Source organism: Oculina patagonica, chromosome 9 (assembly GCF_052425735.1).
Source record: "Oculina patagonica isolate OP01 chromosome 9, crgOcupat, whole genome shotgun sequence".
In the NCBI taxonomy this organism is placed as follows: domain Eukaryota; kingdom Metazoa; phylum Cnidaria; class Anthozoa; order Scleractinia; family Oculinidae; genus Oculina; species Oculina patagonica.
This window is the reverse complement of record NC_135766.1, coordinates 4,718,945-4,740,199: the sequence shown is the minus strand read 5'-3', so window position 1 is coordinate 4,740,199 and position 21,255 is coordinate 4,718,945. Positions and strand designations below refer to the sequence as shown.

Sequence of the window (21,255 nt, the reverse complement as noted above, 5' to 3'; positions counted from 1 at the left end):
CGAAAAAGGGCGAAACCGGGACTTTTTGAAAACGCTGACGACAAATAGACATGTATACTCTGTCAAAGCAAGAGGTTTTTAAACAAAATTAGCTTAACAATAGCTCGGTGCATGCGTTGCAACTCTGCGTGCGATGAAGAGTATCGTTTTCAAATTTACCAGGGCTAATGTGGATGGAAAACATTTTATGCGGCGTTTTCAAATTGCTCCGTTTTCAAATTTACCCGGGTCAATGAGGACAGGACCTTAAACTCTGTAAAAAAACTAGTATGGATAGAATCAGGCAGCTCATTTTACTGCTGAGCTGAGAAATGAGAAACGAATTAAGGCCGTAGCTAGTTATTTAACAAGCTTCCAAATGTGTACGAAATAGAATTACATAAGGTTATCATTTTCCGAAAGATTGACAATATAATAAACACAAGATTACAGTTCACCAGAGTATTACAATTTTTTGAGAACTACTCCAAGCTGGTACGTTTTCACATATTTTCTCTGCACCAATTTGCTTACTACACAGCTGTTGGCTGGTAAGAAAAATAACTTAGTGATGTACTCGGCAGTTTGCTTCCATTCAATAATTCCGCAAAGGAAAATCCAACTTTCCGCGCGTACAATTGACCTATTTAAACTAAATTAGTTTTCGGGTTGTTTTCAATTCCGGCTACGTAACTTGCCAGTTATGGTTCTGGCTCAGAACAGTTGCTGAAGGGGTCTTCAATGCAACAAACATGGCCAAGCAACTTTTACACAGAAGATGGGATAATAGTTTGAAGTTTTCCTTAGCAACACAGTCAAGCTATTATATTTAGTCACTTCCGCAGTAACGGAGGGGACAGGTTGGTGTACCACTGAAGTAATAGACATAGAAAGAGCCGCAGTTTCTCACTTGAATGTTGGTAGTGTAGTCACAACAGCCTGAACTCCAGTGAAAGCAGACCTGCCTGGTTACTTTGCCGTCAGCGATTGTAGGATGTCCACCATTTAACCAGCCGGGTGCATTAGTGTTACACCTCGTTATAGGTGTACACGAAGTAGGCATTCTGGTACCCGCAGTTCCTTGGAATCGATACCAGCCATTGAGAGATCTGTCACACAATCTGGACCCCTTTGTGACGTACGTGGTTTTCCGGTCGCTGTTGGTCAGACTTGAGTAGCTTGTACATTCTACAGCTAGAAATTAAAGTTATAGATTATTTATTCAGTAAAGGTAACTTAAAATTAAAGCTTCCAACCCTTGGCAACTCAAAACCTCTAGGACAGTTTTTAATAACAGTTGTGTCTTAAAATATCACAACCCACGGAAGAATACTCTTTACATTTTTAAAAACCATTAACAATTTTTTTTTTATTACGGTAAGAATAAAAAGAACGTACCAAAGTTATATTCGGGGCTTAAAAATAATTTGCATGTTATTAGAGAAATTTAATTTTGAGCTTCAATGAACTCATTTCATCAAAATTCTGTATGCTGACACAAAGCGTAAAGAAGTGATCAATTACTTCTTATTAATATCTTTATTTTAGTCCAATGATCTTTTCCTCTTTTCATTTACAAAGAAAGTAATAGCACTTTTTGTTATACAGAGATACTTAATCGGCAGCAAGTAGATTACTGATCGGTGGAAAAAAACTGTTAGCCTAAGAATGGTATTCTTTTCGTTTTCTTTTAAAAAACGCACATTGTTAGACCAGGCGGCTAAAGAAAACATAGCCTGCATCCCATGGCCGGGTGGAGTACTCCCTTTCTAATGCAAAACAGGCATGCGCGTCGCCAAAGAATATCTAATGGTTTCCGAAGGTGAGACGAACCCAAATTGCGTCTGCGAAATAGGACAAGGTTTGTGCACACTGGTCATCAATTACGCATATTTTTGAAAGAAGCAATGCTTACATATGATTGCTATTATTCATTCCTTGATAAATGCGATTTAAAAAATTCGGTAATTGGTTATCCCGGACCAAACGAGGATGAGTTTTGATGAGAGTTTAAACTCTCGCTCTCGAATGGCATGGAACTCTCCTGCACTCTCATCGACTCTCATGCGCTCCCATTGACTTTGAACGTGCTCAAATTGTTCACGAGAGTCTATGAGAGCTTTACGGACTCTCGTTCTCGTTTGGCCCAACAGCAAGTTGATGATAGTCGATGAGAGTTGACGGAAATTCTAATGAGAGTCAACTTTCATCAACTCTCATCCTCGTTTGGCCAGGGCTTAAATCATTCACACACGAAGACCAAAGTAGTTGCTGAGTTGAGTCATGTTTGAAATAGAGTATCGATTTTGGGGTATCAGGGTGAAATAGGATAGGAAAAGGGTAGGGAAGGGGAAGCCGTATAAGTTCTATTCCCCCAGGGGACTGCGTAGCCAGGTGTTTTATCGAATGAAGGAATAAGCGAAAGTGACGTAAGAAAAAACCCACCAGGCACCAGCGAGGAGAATGGGGAGAGATCCACCTGTCCACACAGGATGTTCACCGCGGTCAAACGTCTCGGGCAGCTTTTCTTTCCATTTCGGCGTTTTTTGTTCACATTGAAGTGTTAGTATGAGCAAGGATAGATAAAAATAGTTGCTGAGTGTAAGCATAATCCCATGTCCACAGGTAAACGAGTGTTTTTACCTTTTAAATGCGTCGCATCCAAACCAAAGTGCTTTGACAAATGGCGCCGACAAGTCCGCATATCGCTATTTTCAAACACGCAGAACTTTTTTAGTAAAGCTCCAAAAAACTTAGTAAACCCCTAAGATACCGGTAATGTATCGAACTTTGCACTGTGAAAATTAAAACCTTATCTTTGCAGTACTTTTCTTATTTTTTGCATATTTCTGTCGTTTGACCGCGGTCGACACAGGATGTATCGTGTCATTTTGACCGTTTGAATATATATACAATTTGTTGTTGGCGTTCTAAGGACGCAATTTATCTGCTAATGTACTGAAGAACTAAGAGACTTTTATCCTAAACTATCACAACCCACGGAAAAATATTCATCATGTTCATGACAGTTGTGTCTTTTGTGCGCAGTATAATAGTCGATGGTTAATCAATTACATCAATGAGTAATCGATGTCATCAATGAGTAAAATTTTTGGGCTTCGATTAGTCATCGATTACCCATTGATCATCGGCAATAATCAATGACTAATCAACTGATTAGCCATCGATTACTCATTGATTACCAATTGATGTCATTGGTCATCGATTAGTTATGCCTGGTCCAAAAGTATGAGTCAAAGTTTTAAAACAAATTACGTTTACCAGTAGTTTTGAGCTTCAATGACCTCCTTCCATCAAAAAGGCAAGCACGATGTGTTGACATTAAGCATGCGAGGCTGATCAATTATTATCTCAAATTTTCTTAATTCTGAAAATCTTTTTGATAGTTGTCGTTTATGAGAAAAGGGATATCACTATCTGCTTAAATTAAGAAGCTGGTCCAGCAGGCCTTTTACTCCCGCAAGATGAAAAAGACGTTCTTTTTTATCTTGTGGAGTTATGGAAAGCTCTCAGCGGTCATTAACCAGGCATACCATTATCTTGAAATCGTCACTTTACTTGTTCATATTGTGCTAGTTATGTTGCAGTGAATAACCGTCCGTTAAGTTCAGTTAATGTGATTCTATCGAAAAAAGAAGTTAAAATATAAAAAAAAACGAAACTTAACATAGTTGTAAATTACGTCCAGTACATCAGAAAAATAAATTAAAAATAGGAGGTCTCCATGCTCGTTTTCCCGCTCAGCACGATCATAATTTACATCTTTGAGGCCTTAATATTCGGACCGCGAGAATAAAAAAGAAGGTACCCCTGATTGGAAGGAAAATGCCATGAGTATTATGCGCTATTTCATTGCAAGCACAATATATTCTCCTGAAATAAGGTTAAATTGCTAAAAACTAAAATGTAAACGAAAAATATATACCATCCGCGCGTATCTGGTCACAGGCATAAACGCAGATTTGTAAGGTATATGTACCATAATAAGCAACGATGTAGTAATCAAATTCTTGTAAAACATATATTATGGCCAGACATGCCTGAATCAATTTATGGAAAAAAATGTGGGGGTCACCATACCGTTTTAGTGTTACGGGCTTAAATATGGATGGATTTAAGTTTTTGATCGAGAGAGAGGACTGGGTCAAAGTTTACTTTTACAATTCTGCTAGCGTAACATCTCTCTGTTATTGCAGTAGAAGCACTGTTTTTTGCGTTTTAATGCGTTATTGTTTCAAAAGCGGCCTTTCTCGACGTCTTACCAAGGCACCCGGAGGTCACAACGCTATGCGCAGTAGATATGCGCGGTGCAAGACAAAGGAATCACCATAAAAAGCGTTTACAGTATTAGTTAAAGTTTGGGGTAAGCATCAATTTACCGATTTAGAAGGTTAAGCAATGAAAGGTTGTCGTTCAAATAACGTTAGGGCTTATGTGATGGAGTTTATAAATCACTTTTTCTAAGGTAGAATGATTTAGAGCTAGCAAAGCATCCTAGTTTACAGATAGCTCAGCGTACGAATCCTTCTTAAATTTTCATTGAACAGGTTGATGCAGGTGCAAAAGAAAAGATCGATTGGGATCGTGCCTGCAATAACTTCGCTCAGCGGATTCACACCACCGAGAACCCCTTGGAGGAGCCTCTGCGAAGAAAAGAGTGTTAGACCTGCTCTTGAGTTGCCGTAGCTGAGAAGTTCAACCAAATTTCATTGAAACATTTGTTGATGGCCTTTTGAAAAGGCAGGTTTTCTCACAGTGAACAAACAATTGAAAAGCCTTTGCCTATTAACTGCAAGATCCTTTCTGTTATACGGGGAATCTGTAGCAGTAACTTGCTATGTTGTATGGGTATAGATATACATTTTCTTGTTTTTGTCGTTGATAATTTCCACGTGGAATTTACTGTGCGCATTGTTGCAGAAGTAAAACTGTCTTTTTACCTTGGCAATATTATGTACAACTAAGACATCGCAATTACGACATTGCGTGACACCGTTTGCCCGAACCTGCACTGTTCTCTGTTATAAGGTATCAGTTTCTATAAATATCACCTCCGACAACTACTAACCTTTTATGTCGAGATTAGTTCTGGCCTCAATGGTATAGTAGGGGACCTTTGCTTCACAGATATAAGTTCCAAAATCGTTTTCGTTAAGTGTAGAAATCTTCAATGTTCCCCCGTCGACATTCATTCGTTCCTCTTCCCAGGCCCCTTCGGATCGTTTCCAGGAAATAGTGGGAGTTGGATCGCCAGTAGCAGAGCAGCTTATAGTCAGGTCATCACCTGGAGCTTTTATGACAGTTTGAGGTGGTTTTGTGATAAATTTTGGAACCGACAAGATAACTAATGAGGTAACTGCCGAAGTCTCTCCCAAGGGATTCTTCGCGTGACATACATAGGAACCAATATCATGTTTTTCTGCAAGGCCTACAGTCAGTAGTCCCCCATCTTGAACAGTTCTGTCTTTAGCAAGGGATCCTGGTATCTTCCGCCAAGTGACAACTGGTGCTGGAAAGCCGGTCACGTGACATTTTGGAAGTGTGACACTTTGACCTTTTTTGGCATAGGTTGGTCCTGGGGCGAGTTGTATACGAGGAGGTGCTTTAAAGAGAGAAAGAAAAAGCAGTGTGAGGTGAAACATTTTTGGTACATCAAAAATGAACTATTAGTCAATCACCGTTTTCTTTGTTATTACCTGCCAATGCGCCCTAAGAGACTTAATTTGTTTCCACAATCCTGATAAAGACCAGAAATAATCGATTGCTACTACTATTTGATGGCGAGTTATCCAATCGCAGTTTATACACATGGGCGTAGAGAGGGATTGAAATAAAGTGTCTTGGCCGAGAACACGACACAAAAACCCCAGGCAGATTCAAACCCCAGCATGCTAATAAAAGTTATGCCACCGTTACTCCAACACAAAACAAGTAAATAAAACGTTAGAACTTACCTTCTACGATCATCACAGCGGTCATGTTTGCAGTACCCAGCAAGTTTCTCGCAACACAAGTGTATTTACCCGCGTCATCAAGTGTCACGTGACGCACTTCTAGTCTGCCATCCTGAATTTTAAAACGACCACTTAAGGGAGGGCTGTTAGCCCCTAACCACGTGACGGTAGGTTTAGGATTTCCACTGATAGAACACTGGAACACAGCGCTTTGGTTTTCCTTGACCGTTTGCTTCATCGGTGATATCACTACCGTGGGAGGTGAAATGGATTCTCCGGGTTCTCCCTTTGCACCGGGCATCCCTCTGGGACCCGGGACTCCTTTGATCCCCTGATCCCCCTTTTGACCCGGTGGTCCATTAATTCCCTTTTTTCCATGCGGGCCTGGTTCTCCTCTGCTTCCACGTGACCCTTTTCTTCCCGTGGCTCCCCGAGGCCCTCTTCTTCCACGTGATCCTTTAGGACCCTCCATTCCCGGCGGTCCTTGCACGCACATTTGTTCTTTGGTTGAACAAAATGATCGTGACGTCAGAGAGTTTAAGGTCTTGTTTATCTCACTTCTGACTGATTCGATAGTAAGTTCATCTGGTTTTGTTTCAGCCCGGCGGGTTCTTCCGATATGAACTGTGGATAAATAGAATGAAAAACGCATATTGAGAATTGATCAACCATATTAATTTTTCTATCAAGTTTTGCTAACATCTGGCGTAGAGTTTCAGTTTCCTGACCTTTGCGGACTAATCTGGCATTTGGATGAGTCGAAATAAATACTTTGGAGCTCAATGGCAGTTAGGCGCCGGCGTCGATTTTTGGCAAGATCTAGATTTACAAAAGCTGAAAAACCCAGAAATCAGTTCTCAGCAAAAAGACTAAAAGGCAAAAACTAGATGACTGAATGGAAATAGATTACAATACTGAGAAAGTTAAAATCCCGAGGCCTACTCTTTAGCATGGAAGTCATGCAAAAAAAAACGTACTGTTTATAACAACATAAAATTCCGAGGATAATTTCACTCTCTGAGGTTACATTATTACAGAAAAAATACAAATTGTCACTCTTGATGATTTACATTTCTTCCATTTATTCTGCAACACAGTTAGATAATAATTTATATAACCGCTTCCTTTGCACAAAATATCCTATAAGCAGTGTGGATTTTTAGCCAGACTTTGTTGTTTTTGCGTTTTGACCTTATGGCTTCCTGCTTCCTTTATGGCTGAAAACTCAAGGCACGAAATGAAATCCCGAGAAATCAAGGCCAAGAAAATAAAAAACAACATTGTCAAAAGTCTTATTCATTTTTGCTCAAATGTATAAAAATTAACGTTTAATCTTCTCAAGAGTGTTCAAAATCGTATTTCTTCTAACTAAAACAATACATTGTCAAGCATTGGGGTGATGAGAATTACGAAATTCATCAAACTACACGTTCATGTACCACTGATAAAATTCTCGTTCTCATCTGAGAACGACAGCTGGCACTTTTAGCAAGGGACTTCAGAAAAGATCAAGACATATGTTAAAAGTTTCTTTAGTCTAACACATACGGAAATTAAAATGAGAAGATTTATATTTTCCCAGTAGACTTGCGAAAGATTTTTTACAAAAGCATTACCTAGTGTCGCATGTTTCTCTTCTTCAGTAATCTTGTGATCATATTCTCCCACTGACTCGACCCTTTCAGAGTGTTTGAAGCTTGATGCATCGGTGGAAACCTTGATCAGGTTCTGAATTTGACGTGCGTCCGTCACAAGATCTTCAACAGTGTGAACTCGCTGGTTTATAATCTCAACGCGAACCAAGGTAGCGGTACAGATCAATAAAGACACTAACGACACGGGACAAACAAACTTAGATGAACAGCTGTAAGAATCACGAGCACTTGAGTGTTCTTGTTTGTCGGCCATGACAAAACACTGGCGTCGTACTATAATGCAGCGCTCCTTGTGGGGCGGCGGTGTAAAAATACAAGCCAACACTTGTATGAAATGCGACTCTTGTGTTGACAGTAGACCAAATAAGCGCACAGAGTTAGCGGATGACTGAAGTATGATGATGAATGAAGGTCAAAAGTCACCATTTCATATGGTATTTTTATCACATGGAAAATTATTTTGCGTGACAACATCTGAAGCTTCTTTCAGTGTTTGGCTTGGTTTCGTTTGGTAATAATACAATCTGTTTTCCTTTGAAGTTGCACAGTGCATTCGTAATACACAATGACTAGTCGGGTTTGGATTTATTTGATAACCTTTCCATTTCCCCCCTCAGGTTCAGCAATCACCTTTGTATGAGTACATACATGACATTATAAAAATTCGTTAAGAACATTGAATTTCTCTGTAGATGTATGTGGTATCATATCATAAAAACTCCAGCTTGTCCAAAACTTTGGTTGCAAAATTGTTAGCAACTCATGATCAATGAAGTGCGACCACGTTACTCCACTTACCCGTCGGTTAAACTGACTGCCTTTAAAAGATCTTCTAGCCTTTAGAGATTAAGTATCAACGTACAATGTCTAAATAATTTAGCATCCAGTTATTTAAGCAACAAATTTTGTAAAAGCTCTGATGTTTACGGACGGGAAACCCGCCAACACCAGAGCTTGGAAGTCCGCAGCAGGACAAAGAACATTCTCTTATAGAGCCGTAAACCACTGGAACAGCCTGGACATCAACATCAAAAACGCCAAACTTTTAATCTGTTTTAAAGCAAAGCTTAAGAAACATCTTCTTTTAAACATTTAATTATCTGTCATCAAATTTAATTCCAACTATATTTGAGCCTTAAAATTTAGAAATGTAATTTATAGTTATCTTTACCCCTTTTATTGTAAATAATTACTGAAAAGCCCAGTGGGAAGTATTCTATTAAAGTTCGAAAGTGCTATTCTATTCTTCTCGGGCCATTGTTTTCCACCGAAGTTGGGGACAAAATTCCTTATCTTCATTTTCGCCAAGTTGTCGACTTCTTCATTTTCTCTGTACCCGTGTCTTCTTAAAACTGCATTGATATTTAAAGGAAAAATTAAGTGTAGGTCACTCTCAGTTAAGAATTAAAGTTTCGGAAATCTTTATCGAATTTCTACTCTGTTTCAACAAAAGGTAGACTTGCGCGAAGTCGCCCTTTCTTAGGAGTATCGGCAAGCCTGTGAAATGATATGACAGAAAGGCCTGCAATTCATTGGTACCCACCCTCTCTCCCCCAAAGGGCCCCTGGCTAGCCCAGCAGGGTAGGCGGACTGTCCTGTCATCCCAAATCACAGCTAAGCTGTCATAGGGTTGTAGGCAGCTCAATTCATATGACAATCATGACATGTTTCTCTTCTATATATTTAACAAATTGACATCAGTTTTTTATGCGTCTGTCCTGTTATTGATGATAAATTTCGTCATAACATTTGACAATGTTATGACGCAATTTATCATCATTTCAATAACAGGACAGACGCATAAAAAACTGATGTCAATTTGTTTTTTTACAATAACAAAAAGCCAAAACTGATTTTAAAACGAAGGAAAGAAATACACGAGGAAGATGCAATTGCCGTACGGCCGCAGAATCTATCTGAATTTCGTCGCTATAATTCGGAGAATCATAGGCTCGTAAATTTAACGTTTAGTAAGAATACGGCCAGAAATACAAGAGAAAATTCGAATTGTTCAAACCTTTTATCCAGTAAAAAGTGTTCACAAAATAATCCGCAAAAACACGGTTCAGCTTCTTAACTGACAGCACACGTTCCCGCTCACCGCCGATTTTCAGGTCTGAATCCTCGATAAACATCCTCATCTTTTCGCTCTAAGGTTGCAATGGTTTCTTAAGCTTAAACCGAGAAATTTTAGTTGATTTCCTCATTGAAGACTACTTGTTTTGTGGAATAATCCTTGCCTTATCAAGAATGCAGCGCTAAATCAGTGCTGGAACGTTTTACAAAACCTTCGCTGATTGCGTCGGCAACGAGTTTTATGCGTCTGTCCTCTTATTAACAATGAAAATTAGCCAATTAGCGCGCGAGAATTCGCTCAGTTATTGTAAAAATCACTATCAACACTAGCATGGCTGCAAAATAACTCAGATGAAAGGTTTTTCTGCTGTTTTTATTGTACCTTTGTTACAATTAAGTATTTTCTTTTGTTCAGGTGTGTGGTAATATAATTATGATAATGAATATAAAAAAAGGAAATTACCAGATTGTACGGGTAAAAATGAACCACAACATATAAACACCATAAGGTCCTCTTTAGGTTCGTTGTTGACTATCCCGTTTTTGTCTCGTGTCGTCATGACGACGTTGTCATGACGACACGAGATAATTGTACAGGGGGATATTTTCCCGCCATGTCAATATTTTTCCCGCCATGTCAACATTTGCTTTGTGAGGCCGCGGAATTTTCCCGCCATGTCAACATTTGTTTTGTGATCGGATGCCGCCGGAATTTCATATCAAAGAACTAATGTTTCTTTACAAAAGTCGCAACTAACGCGCTGGTTTATCAAACAGTAAGTTAGGAGTATTTATTGTAAAGGGCTTATTATGTAAAAATACAGGCACGCTAAAAAGAGATGACGTTTTTTTCTGAACTTGTAGCAAACGAGCAAATTTTAAGTGGTCCAACAGGCAATAAAAATGGAACAGAAATAAGGCCCCTTTTAACTGGCAACAGTGCCTATCCGCTAACGAACTGGCTAGTGAAACCCTACCCGGACAGAGGACGCCTGACTCAGGAGCAGCGAAAGTTTAAAACCTAAAGTTCGGTGCGCTACGATCTGTAGTGGAACGAGCATTTGGCATGTTGAATTCGAAAGTTCGTTGGAGAATTGCGTTGAAAAAGGTTGAACAAAAAACGAGCATCTTAAAAAAGACTATGATTGCTACGTGACTTTTGCACAACTTTGTATTGAAAGGGGTGACCTTTGTGGCATGAATAACAACAATTTAATAACAGAAGATAAACGATTAGATAAAGACAATTATTTTGATGCCAAATCTTTAAAAATGTCAACTGTGGCGTTTGTTTGTTCAAATCTTGCGTTGTGCTGTTCCATACTTTTTCCCACATTTCAAGAAAAGAACTCTGCCAGTCTGGAGTCGTACTTTTTTGCCTTTCTTTCTTCAGGCGGTTCTGATTCATCGAGAGAAACATTTACACTTTCGATTTGCAAAGCCTCGTTTACACTCGGCTCTGAGGTAAAGGTAGAACTCAATGTATGACCGAAAGAGGGAAATTATATTTGATGAGTTTTCTTAGGATTGAAGAGCAGAAATGTCAATCTAAAGCGCAAAACATACATTGTTTTTTATTTTTTTGACCCGAAGATTGACCTGAGTCAAAAGGCACTACATGTAGCTTCATATATCCTGCTGTGAATTCCACGCTACAATGAACACAACTTTTAGACGACAACAACAGCCTTTTCAGTGCATGAATGAAGCTCTAAAGAGGAATACAGGTAGATGTGACACATTTTTTTTCTTTAAATTAGCTGTACGCTTTTCAATTTTGGATATATTTGAGCTGCAGCCAGCAGTTATCAAGAAAAATACAGACAAGTTTTACGTTCTAACCTTTGCCGACAAGATTGTACTGAAAATCAATGAAATTAATTGTAACTCAAGCAGAAAACGCGTAGAAGAAGAATGAAATACACCAGGTTATTACAAACGCATAATACAATGTACTAAGCGAAAGAGAGAAATTATATTGATGAGTCTTAGAACGGATCTGAAAAGCAGAAGTGTCTAATAATCAACAGGATGTCATTAGATGGACCTGCCTGTAAATTTTTCGTTGTCGTTGTTGTGCATAAAACGCTAGTATACCGCAACTTAAATTGAGCGAGAAAAGCAGTTTTTAACATGAAGCTCTAAAATCTCTTTGGAGTGTCTTGTCTTGTGGTCGCTTGTAAAGTTTTAATTTGTGCAATTGTGAGATGTATCAGAATAACAGCTTCACCTTGCCAATTTAAAGAATAGCGTGCTTTCATTTGATATCTATTATTTTATCTTGAGAGTTTTGGAAAGTAGTTGAAAATCATTTCTGCTTACAACGCGTAGGAAAATGGTGGAGGTTTCAACAGGATATTTACTGTTACAACTGTATTTATAGAGATTACAGTCGTGGAATATAGCAGATATAGCTTTTATATCAACGTAACTAGTATACCTAATGGTAAAAATGTTGCTGAAAGAGAGGACGATGTAAATATCAGTTGTTCGATCTGTAAGCATTGTTCTTATCTTTGTGTAGACAACTTTTTTTTAAATTTAGCCGCGGCAACAGATTGTATCGGGGTTAAAGAGGGATTGTAATCTAAGCAATTAGTTGGCGGTTCGGGATTGAATGTCAAAGTTAATCTTGCACACATATGCATAGCACATGTCGTTTGAACAAAAGGTTTGAATCGTTTGAATCGTTAGTCGATTGAATACCCAACCATTTTAAAGTTATGACCAGTTATGGTACAGCATAGTAAGCTCTGTGTAGAAGTTAAAGTCTCTCTTTAAAAGTGAGATTTGTGCGAGTTAAACACTACTACATAGTTTATTGCGTACGTTCGCGCGGAATCACGTGTCAAGCAAGATCGAATGTTTTCTATTAAGCAGAACCTAGCAGAATATTTCATTTCAGTAGATTTCATCCAATAAGCAGACCAGAGTCTAAGCGCGGGCCGGCCGAAAATAGCGAAGAAAATGACTGTAATTTACACTTTCTTCAGCCGCTGCGTTGTAGCTTTGGCGTTACAAAAAACATTAAGACCGGCTCAAGAGTGACCAAAACCAAATTTCTCCTCACAATATCAATACTAAATCAGGAGAAGTGGTTATAAGAATTAACAAAATCATCACCACTCGCTTGTCATTATCACTTAACAGGCTAAGCGTTCACGAATAAACACCCAAAGCGATATCTTATATAGCGTGAAGAAAGCACATGGAAGTCATAGTATAAGTATACAGTAGAATGTATGCTTAGTGAACCAAAGTGCAATACAGCGTTTTTCCACAGCTAAGTATCCGTCTGTCATCTTTTTCTGCTGTTATTGGAGTCCTATAACTGATCAACGGCCAGATGCTGAAGTGTACTTTGAATTTTGTTTTTTTTTTATGTTACATACACGCTTTTCAATTTTTGATATCTTTGCAAGCAATAAATAGACGTGAAAAGCGATCTCTTTTTTAAATAAACTCTAAAAAGTGACACGAGACACTAAGCCCAGAGGGCTTTTGATTCTTTCTAGTTTGGACTGAGGATTTTATCTTTCAACTTAAAGTAAAAATTCTCTAGAGAATTATCTATTATTTAAATAATTGGGTTGTTTTCCTTTCTTTTTTCCAGCAATCGTGGCATTTAGCAGTGGAGTACTCTACTCGTACACAGCCACTGTTCATAAAGAAGCTGAACAGCGCAATTCTCATGCAATATGTCCATGTTACGTACTGTACAGAGAAACCTTTTTCTTCAGTGTAAAAAAAAAATAACGTACGTAATATTTAAAAAAAAATACTGTTAAGATGGATTGCGACGAAGCAAGTGGAAAAGTAAAATTCCGACTAAACCGGCGAAAACGAGAAAAGAACATCTGCCCATGAAGGTATTCCGGCTTTCTTTTCGAAATATTTCCAGTTTGAAGGTCCACTGATTTCATCTGATCCCACCGGATCAATCAGTACAAATGGAAAGCGTTCCAGGTTACCAGTAACCATGCGGGACTAGAGCCTTCTGCATGAGGGTGGGGCAGTTTTTTCGAAATGAATTAATTTAAGAGAGGATTTTTTCAGTTACGGGGAGATCAAGTTTTACTTTAGGATATTCTTGGAAAAAAAACTACCCCAAATCCCCTCCCCAGGGACGTATTTAACAAAATTACAAATGTGTTCGGAATTGGAATACTTAACAATTATTCCAACAGCGCTCGTTGGCTATAACGATCTCATACCCAACAAGCGCGAGTGGAATAATTGTTTTATTAAAAACGCCCAAAGAATTGCAATATTTTAGCTCCCCGGATGTTTTCATTGACACGTACACCTACCATATTTGTGGTCAATGGTATATCAGCTCGTATACCATTGTCTGTCAACCAATCAAAAGGCAGGAATTGCAATATACCATTGTTAGTTTTTAATAACAAAGAATATAATATTCCGAAAAATTAACAATTTTTTGAATACAATTTTTATTTAAAAGCCAACATATCTGATCTACTACTACACTACGTGTTTCTGTACAGCACATTAGCGCTCGAATCTAGCACGTTTTCACATGTACCTGATTAATACTTAATTTCGCGCGTCTTTAAATTCGCCGTTTTCGCGATTCTCAAAAAATCGAGAAATTAAAGCCCTGAGAACCGCATTTTTAACGTTTTTTGACATACTTTTAATGTTTTTAGAGTACTTTTTTTGCCAAATCGCGAAAATAAAACCCAACGAAATACTGTCTTGCAAAATCGCTAAATTCAGTACCAATAAGTTATTTTTCCGTGTCGAAATCGTTTTACTCTTCTCTGCACCAATCTGCTTTCTTGACAGCTGGTGGATGGTAAGAAAGTAACTTTGTGTTATTCAATCTTAGCGCCTGAACTCAGCAGTTTGCTTCCCTTCCAATGATATTCCAAAATTGAATCCAGCTTTCGGCGGGTAACATTGATCTTTTTACACTAAATAAGTTTCGGGGAGTTTCAATTCTGGCCACGTGACTTGCCAAACATGTCTGTGACTTGAAATTGTGAAGGGGTCTTCAATGCAACTTACATGAGCAAGAAATTATACAGTATATAGAAGATGGAAATCCAAAGGTATAATAGTTTTAAGTCTTCTTAACGACAACTATTAGTCACTACCACAGTAACGGAGAGCACATTCAGGTGTACCATTGAAGTGGTAAACATAGAAAGAGCCGCAGTTTCTCACTTGGATGTTGGTGGACCATCTACAACAGTTTGAACTCCAGTGAAAACAGACCTGCCTTGTAACTTTGCCGTCAGCTACTGTAGGATGTCCACCATTTAACCAGCCACACCTGTATATAGATGGACATGAGGTAGGCATTCTAGTGCCTGCACCTCCTTGGAATCGATACCAGCCATTGAGGTTCTTGTCACACCAACTTCTCCTGTTGCTGTACGTGGTTTTCCGGTCGCTGCTAATCAAACTTGAGTAACTTGTACATTCTACAGCTAGAATTAAAAGTTAAAGGAGAAGTACACTCCAGAATGGTCATTTATTTCCTTTGCGCCAATAAATTGTTTATACAAAGATAAGTTATTCACCAAAATTTCATTCTCCGACGTGCGCTATAACCCTACAAAATCTTTCCCAAAACTCGACAACTAAACGCCGCCATCTTGGAGCTGGTAATGTATGCGTGACGTCAAAGAGCCCAGCCTGAAGTTTGGCGGGAAAATTTAAATACTCGAAACTCCTTGTTTCTTCGTAGTGGCTATTGTTTGTCAAAATGCCTGTTTGTGCATCTCCATTTTGCTCAAACAGAGCTCCTTGAAATACAAAAAACAAAGAGTTTCGACTATAAAAATTTTCCAGCCAAACTTCAGGCTGAGCTCTTTGACGTCACACATACATTACCAGCTCCAAGATGGCGGCGTTCAGTTGTCAAGTTTTTGGGAAAGATTTCGTATGGTAATAGCGACCGTTGGAGGCTGAAATTTTGGTGATTAACATATCTTTGTGTAAACTTTTTATTGGCGTAAAGAAAATAAATGGCTATTCTGGAGTGAACTTCTCCTTTTAAGTAACTCAAGACCTAAAGGATTTTTTTTTCTAATAACAGTTGTGTCTTAAAATATCACAACCCACGGAAGAATATTAAATATTCTACAGTTTTGAAAACATGGCTAACAATTTTTTTTATTACAGCAGAATTAAAACTGAAGAAAAACGCCTTAAAGATTAGTCGTAGTTTTAAGAAAACAAAATGCATTTTAAAGTAGTTTTGAACTTCAATATCCTCTTTCCATCAAAAAGGCCAACATAATGTGTTGACACAAAGCATGGGGTACTGATCAATTGTTATCTCCTGCATTTTTTCTTTCAGAAAAATATTTTCTTCTAGTTGCCATCTATAAGGAAAGCGAGACCACTTTCTGGTTAAAATCAGAAGCTGCTGATCGACCAAGCGAACAGAGGCTTTTACTTTCGCAAGATGAAAAAAAGCGGGGTTCTTTCTATCTTGTAGAGTTATAAAAAGCCGTTAGCACGGTGAAGCCGGTCATATGTGGTGTTATGAAGAAAATATAGCCTGCATCCCATGGCCCAGTGGAGTACTCCCTTTCTTATGCAAAACAGGCATGCGCGGCGCCAAAGAATATCTAATGGTTTTCGAAAGTGAGACGAACCCAAATTGCGTCTGCGAAATAGGGCAAGGTTTGTGCACACTGGTCATCAATTACGTATATTTTTGAAAGAAGCGATGTTTATATATGATTGCTATAATTCATTCCTTGATAAATGCGATTTAAAATATTCGGTAATTGGTTATCCCGGACCAAACGAGGCTGCATGAGTTTTGATGAGAGTTCAAACTCGCTCTCGAATGGCATGGAACTCTCCCTCATCGACTCTCATGCGCTCCCATTGACTTTGAACGTGCTCAAATTGTTCACGAGAACCTATGAGAGCTTGACGGACTCTCGTTCTCGTTTGGCCCAACAGCAAGTTGATGATAGTCGATGAGAGTTGACGTAAATTCCTAATGAGAGTCAACTTTCATCAACTCTCATCCTCGTTTGGCCCAGGCTTAAATCATTCACACACGAAGACCAAAGAAGTTGCTGAGTTGAGTCTGGTTTGAAATGGAGTATCGATTTTGGGGTATCAGGGTGAAATATGATGGAAAAAGGGTAGGGAAGGGAAAGTCGTATGACAGTACTCTACCCCCAGGGGCCTGCGTGGCCAGGTGTTTTATCGAATGAGAGAATAAGCGGAAATTACGTAAGAAAGAAACCACCATACCAGCAAGGAGAATGGGGAGAGGTCCGCCTGTTCACAAAGGATGTATGGTGTCATTTGGACCGTTTGAATATATCTACAATTTGTTGATGGCGTTCTAAAGGACGCAATTTTTCTGCTAATGTACTGAGGAACAAAGAGACTTTTACGGTCTTTTACCGAACGCCAAACTGTGTTATTTTTAGTCGGTTTTAGATCCTATAATGATATACTGTAATGAGTGCAATTCAACTTACAGTCTGTAGCAAGAAATCAAGATGTGCCTGGCTTGTTTGCTCTTTTTGCCGTTTTAAATAAACACGTTAACAGAAATAGGATTCTGCTTCTACAAAGTCGCCGGCAATGTTACACCGTATATCCGATCTTAACTGTTCTCCGTTACAAAGTATCTATAAATATCACCTTCAACAGCTACTTACGTTTTACTACGAGATCAGTCCTGGCCTCAATGGTATAGTAAGGGACTTTTGCTTCACAGATATAAATTCCAGAATCAGCTTCACTGAGTGAAGAAATCTTCAATGTTCCTCCGTTGACTTTCATGCGTTCCTCTTCCCAGGCCCCCTTGGATCGTTTCCAAGAAACTGTGGGAGGAGCAGGACCTGTTGCAGAACAGTTTAAATACAAGTTATCGCCTATAGGTTTGATAATGGTTTGGGGTGGTTTTGTGAGGAATTTCGGAGCAAACCAAACGAATAATGAAGTAACTGCCGAAGTCTCTCCTAAATCATTCTTTGCATGGCACACATAGGACCCAGTATCGTGTTTTGCTGCAGCACTCACTCTCAGTAATCCCCCGTCCTGAACAGTTCTGTCTTTAGCGAGGGAGCCTGGTATCTTCAGCCAAGTGACAACTGGAGCTGGAAAGCCGGTCACGTGACATATTGGAAGCTTGACGTTTTGGCCTGTCTTGGTGTGAGTTGGACCTGGGGCGAGTTGAATACGAGGAGGTGCTTGAAAGAGAAGAAAAGAAGGCTGTTAACCATGTTCAAATATTGATACAGAAACAAAATTAATCAAAATCAAACGAAGTCGCAATCTTGATTCATTTATGAAGTTAAAAGGAGCCAATAGCCAAAAAGACTAAAAAATAGTGCACAGAAAAGAGAAGGTTATTATTTGTAGTCCTTACATGAGTTCGGACAGTGTCCAGTATTTGGAGTGAAATTAACGCTCCCATTAAATAATGTCGCGGAAATTAACGCTCACAAACTGAAACAATAACATAACTTAAATTAACGCAAATTTCGAGAATTCATGTTAATTTCCTATAATAAGGTAGGATCAGGGAGCTAACTGAATCATAATTTTGTTTGCACCTGACTCTGACTTTTACGACAAAGTAAAACAAGAGCCTGTCTTATGCTCTAAATCTCAAATCAGACGTATTAGACGTAACATGCAGCACTCTAGCCCCCTTCTGTGGTATGTCACTGTACTTCTATAATACAAGAAGGTGCATGTATACAGTCAACTCTCGTTATAGCGGACACGCTCGGGGCGTCGTTAAGTGTCCGTAATAGCGAGAATCCGTATACGTAATAGCGGGAGTCATTTCCAGTCAAACCTTATTTGACGGGGATCTGGATTTTGTCCGCAAGGCGAGAGTCCACTGTATGGTGGTAAGAAGGGGAGAGAAAAGTGTCGTGGATGGATGATCGACCTCTCAATCTGAATTCAAATGCAATAACCATAAGGTCACTGCACCTTCCACAATCGGTAGTAAAACAAGTATAACTTTTGGACAAAAAACTTTCAAACATTGAACTTACCTTCTACGATCATCATAGCGGTCTTGTTTGCAGTTCCCAGCAAGTTCCTTACAACACAAGTGTATTCCCCCGCGTCATCTAGTGTCACGTCACGCACTTCTAATCTGCCATCGTCATCAAAGTTGAAACGACCACTTAAGGGAGCGCTGTTCGCTCCTAACCACGTGACGGTAGGTGCAGGATTTCCGCTGACAGAACACTGGAACACGGCGCTTTGATTTTCCTTGATAGTTTGCTTCATCGGTGATATCACTAGCGTGGGAGGTGAAATTGATTCTCCGGGTTCTCCCTTTGCACCGGGTATCCCTCTGGGACCCGGGACTCCTTGGATTCCCTGTTTGCCCTTTTGACCCGGTGGTCCAATAATTCCCTGCTTTCCATGCGGTCCTGGTTCTCCTCTGCTTCCACGTGACCCTTTTCTTCCCGTGGCTCCACGCGGTCCTCTTCTACCACGTGATCCTTTAGGACCCTGTATTCCCGGCGGTCCTTGCACGCACATTTGTTCTTTTGGTGAACAAAATGATCGTGACGTCAGAGAGTTTAAGGTCTTGTTTATCTCACTTCTGACTGATTCGATAGTAAGGTCATCTGGTTTTGTTTCAGCCCGGCGGGTTCTTCCGATATGAACTGTGGATAAATAGAATGAAAAACGCATATTGAGAATTGATCAACCATATTGATTTTTCTATCAAGTTTTGCTAACATCTGGCGTAGAGTTTCAGTTTCCTGACCTTTGCGGACTAATCTGGCATTTTAATAAGTCGAAATAAATAGTTTGGAGCTAAATAACAGTTAGGCGACGGCGTCGATTTTTGGCCAGTTCTAGATTTCCAAAACCTGAAAAACCCAGAAATCAGTTCTCAACAAAAAGACTAAAAGGCGAAAACTAGATGACTGAATGGAAATAGATTACAATACTGAGAAAGTTAAAATCCTGAGGCCTACTCTTTAGCATGGAAATCATGCAAAAAAACATACTGTTTATAACAACATAGAATTCCGAGGATAATTTCACTCTCTGGGGTTACATTTTCTACGCCGGTTATTACAGAAAAAATACAAATTGTCACTGTCGATGATTTATATTTCTTCCATTTATTCTGCAACACAGTTAGATAAATTATATAACCGCTTCCTTTGCACAAAATATCCTATAAGTAGTGTGTATTTTTAGCCAGACTTTGTTGTTTTTGCGTTTTGACCTTAGGGCTTCCTGCTTCCTTTATGGCTGAAAACTCAAGGCACGAAATGAAATCCCGAGAAATCAAGGCCAAGAAAATAAAAAACAACATTGTCAGAAGTCTTATTTATGGCTCAAATGTATTAAATTTAACTTTTAATCATTTTAACCATTTTACTTCTCAAGAGTGTTCAAAATCTTACTTCTTCTTACTAAAACGATACATTGTCAAGCATTGGGTGATGAGAATTACGAAATTCATCAAACTACCGTTTCGCGTAGCACTAATGAAATTCTCGTTCTCATATGAGAACGAAGGCTGGCTCTTTTAGCATGGGACCTTAGAAAAGATCAAGACATATGTTAAAAGTTTCTTTAGTCTAACACATACGGAAATTGGAATGAGAAGATTTATATTTTCCAAGTAAACTAACGAAAGTTTTTTTTTTACAAAAGCATTACCTTGTGTCGCATCTTTCTCCTCTTTAGTAATCTTGTGATCAAATTCTTCGACAGACTCGACCCTTTCAGAGTGTTTGAAGTTTGCTGCATCGGTGGAAACCTTGATCAGGTTCTGAATTTGCCGTGAGTCCGACACAAGATCTTCAACAGTGTGAACTCGCTGGTTTATAATCTCAACGCGAACCAAGGCAGCGGTACAGATCAATAAAGACACTAACGACACGGGACAAACAAACTTAGATGAACAGCTGTGAAAATCAAGAGCACCTGAGTGTTCTTGTTTCTCGGCCATGACAAAACACTGGCGTTGTACGATAAGGGCGCTCCTTGTGGGGCGGTGTAAAGATACAAGCCAATACGTGTATGAAATGTGACTCTTCTGTTGACAGTGAACCAAATCAGCTCACAGTGTCAGCGGATAGCTGAAGTATTCATGGTGATAGATGAATGTCAAAAGTTATCGTTGGATATGATGTTTTATTATTTGGAGTGTTTACTCGGAACTAACCACTCGCAGACTCCATACGCTACTCCATCCGGGACCCGAGTGCCGTATTTTCCGTATGATATATCGATAGTCTTGCGAGTGGCATATCGCTCATTGACGTCACGATTCGCGCATTTTCTACTTTGTTGAATGAACTTGGTTTCGTGTCGTTTGTTGTTTATAGCAAGCATCGACACGAAAGTTTAATTTGTTCAACTAAGCAACGAAGAAGAATGAGTTTTCCAAAGAAGTTACGAAAGAGAATACGATAATGAAAACCTTGATGATTTCAAGGTTTTTAGAGGAAATTCTTCGTAAGGGATTTCACAAGTGAAAGAAGTTGTAGAGAAGAAATCAAAAGCAGTTGGAAACTATCAGCCGTCAAGAGACTTGAAATCAAAGTCAGTTATGTTTTTAGTTTGTA

At 39.1% G+C, this 21,255-nt stretch overlaps 1 pseudogene across 1 annotated transcript in view; it reads right to left on the bottom strand.

Annotated features, from left to right (window-relative positions):
* Positions 1-20,755, bottom strand: part of LOC144664901 (hemicentin-2-like) — a 29,894-nt pseudogene extending 9,139 nt beyond the window's left edge. The window contains exons 1-4 of the transcript XR_013572875.1: positions 20,345-20,755; positions 18,703-19,329; positions 17,350-17,883; positions 812-1,173 (exon numbers count right to left, since the gene is read on the bottom strand). The product of XR_013572875.1 is annotated as a hemicentin-2-like (transcript). The remainder of the gene's footprint in view (positions 1-811; positions 1,174-17,349; positions 17,884-18,702; positions 19,330-20,344) is intronic.
* Between the last annotated feature and the right edge of the window lie 500 nt (positions 20,756-21,255).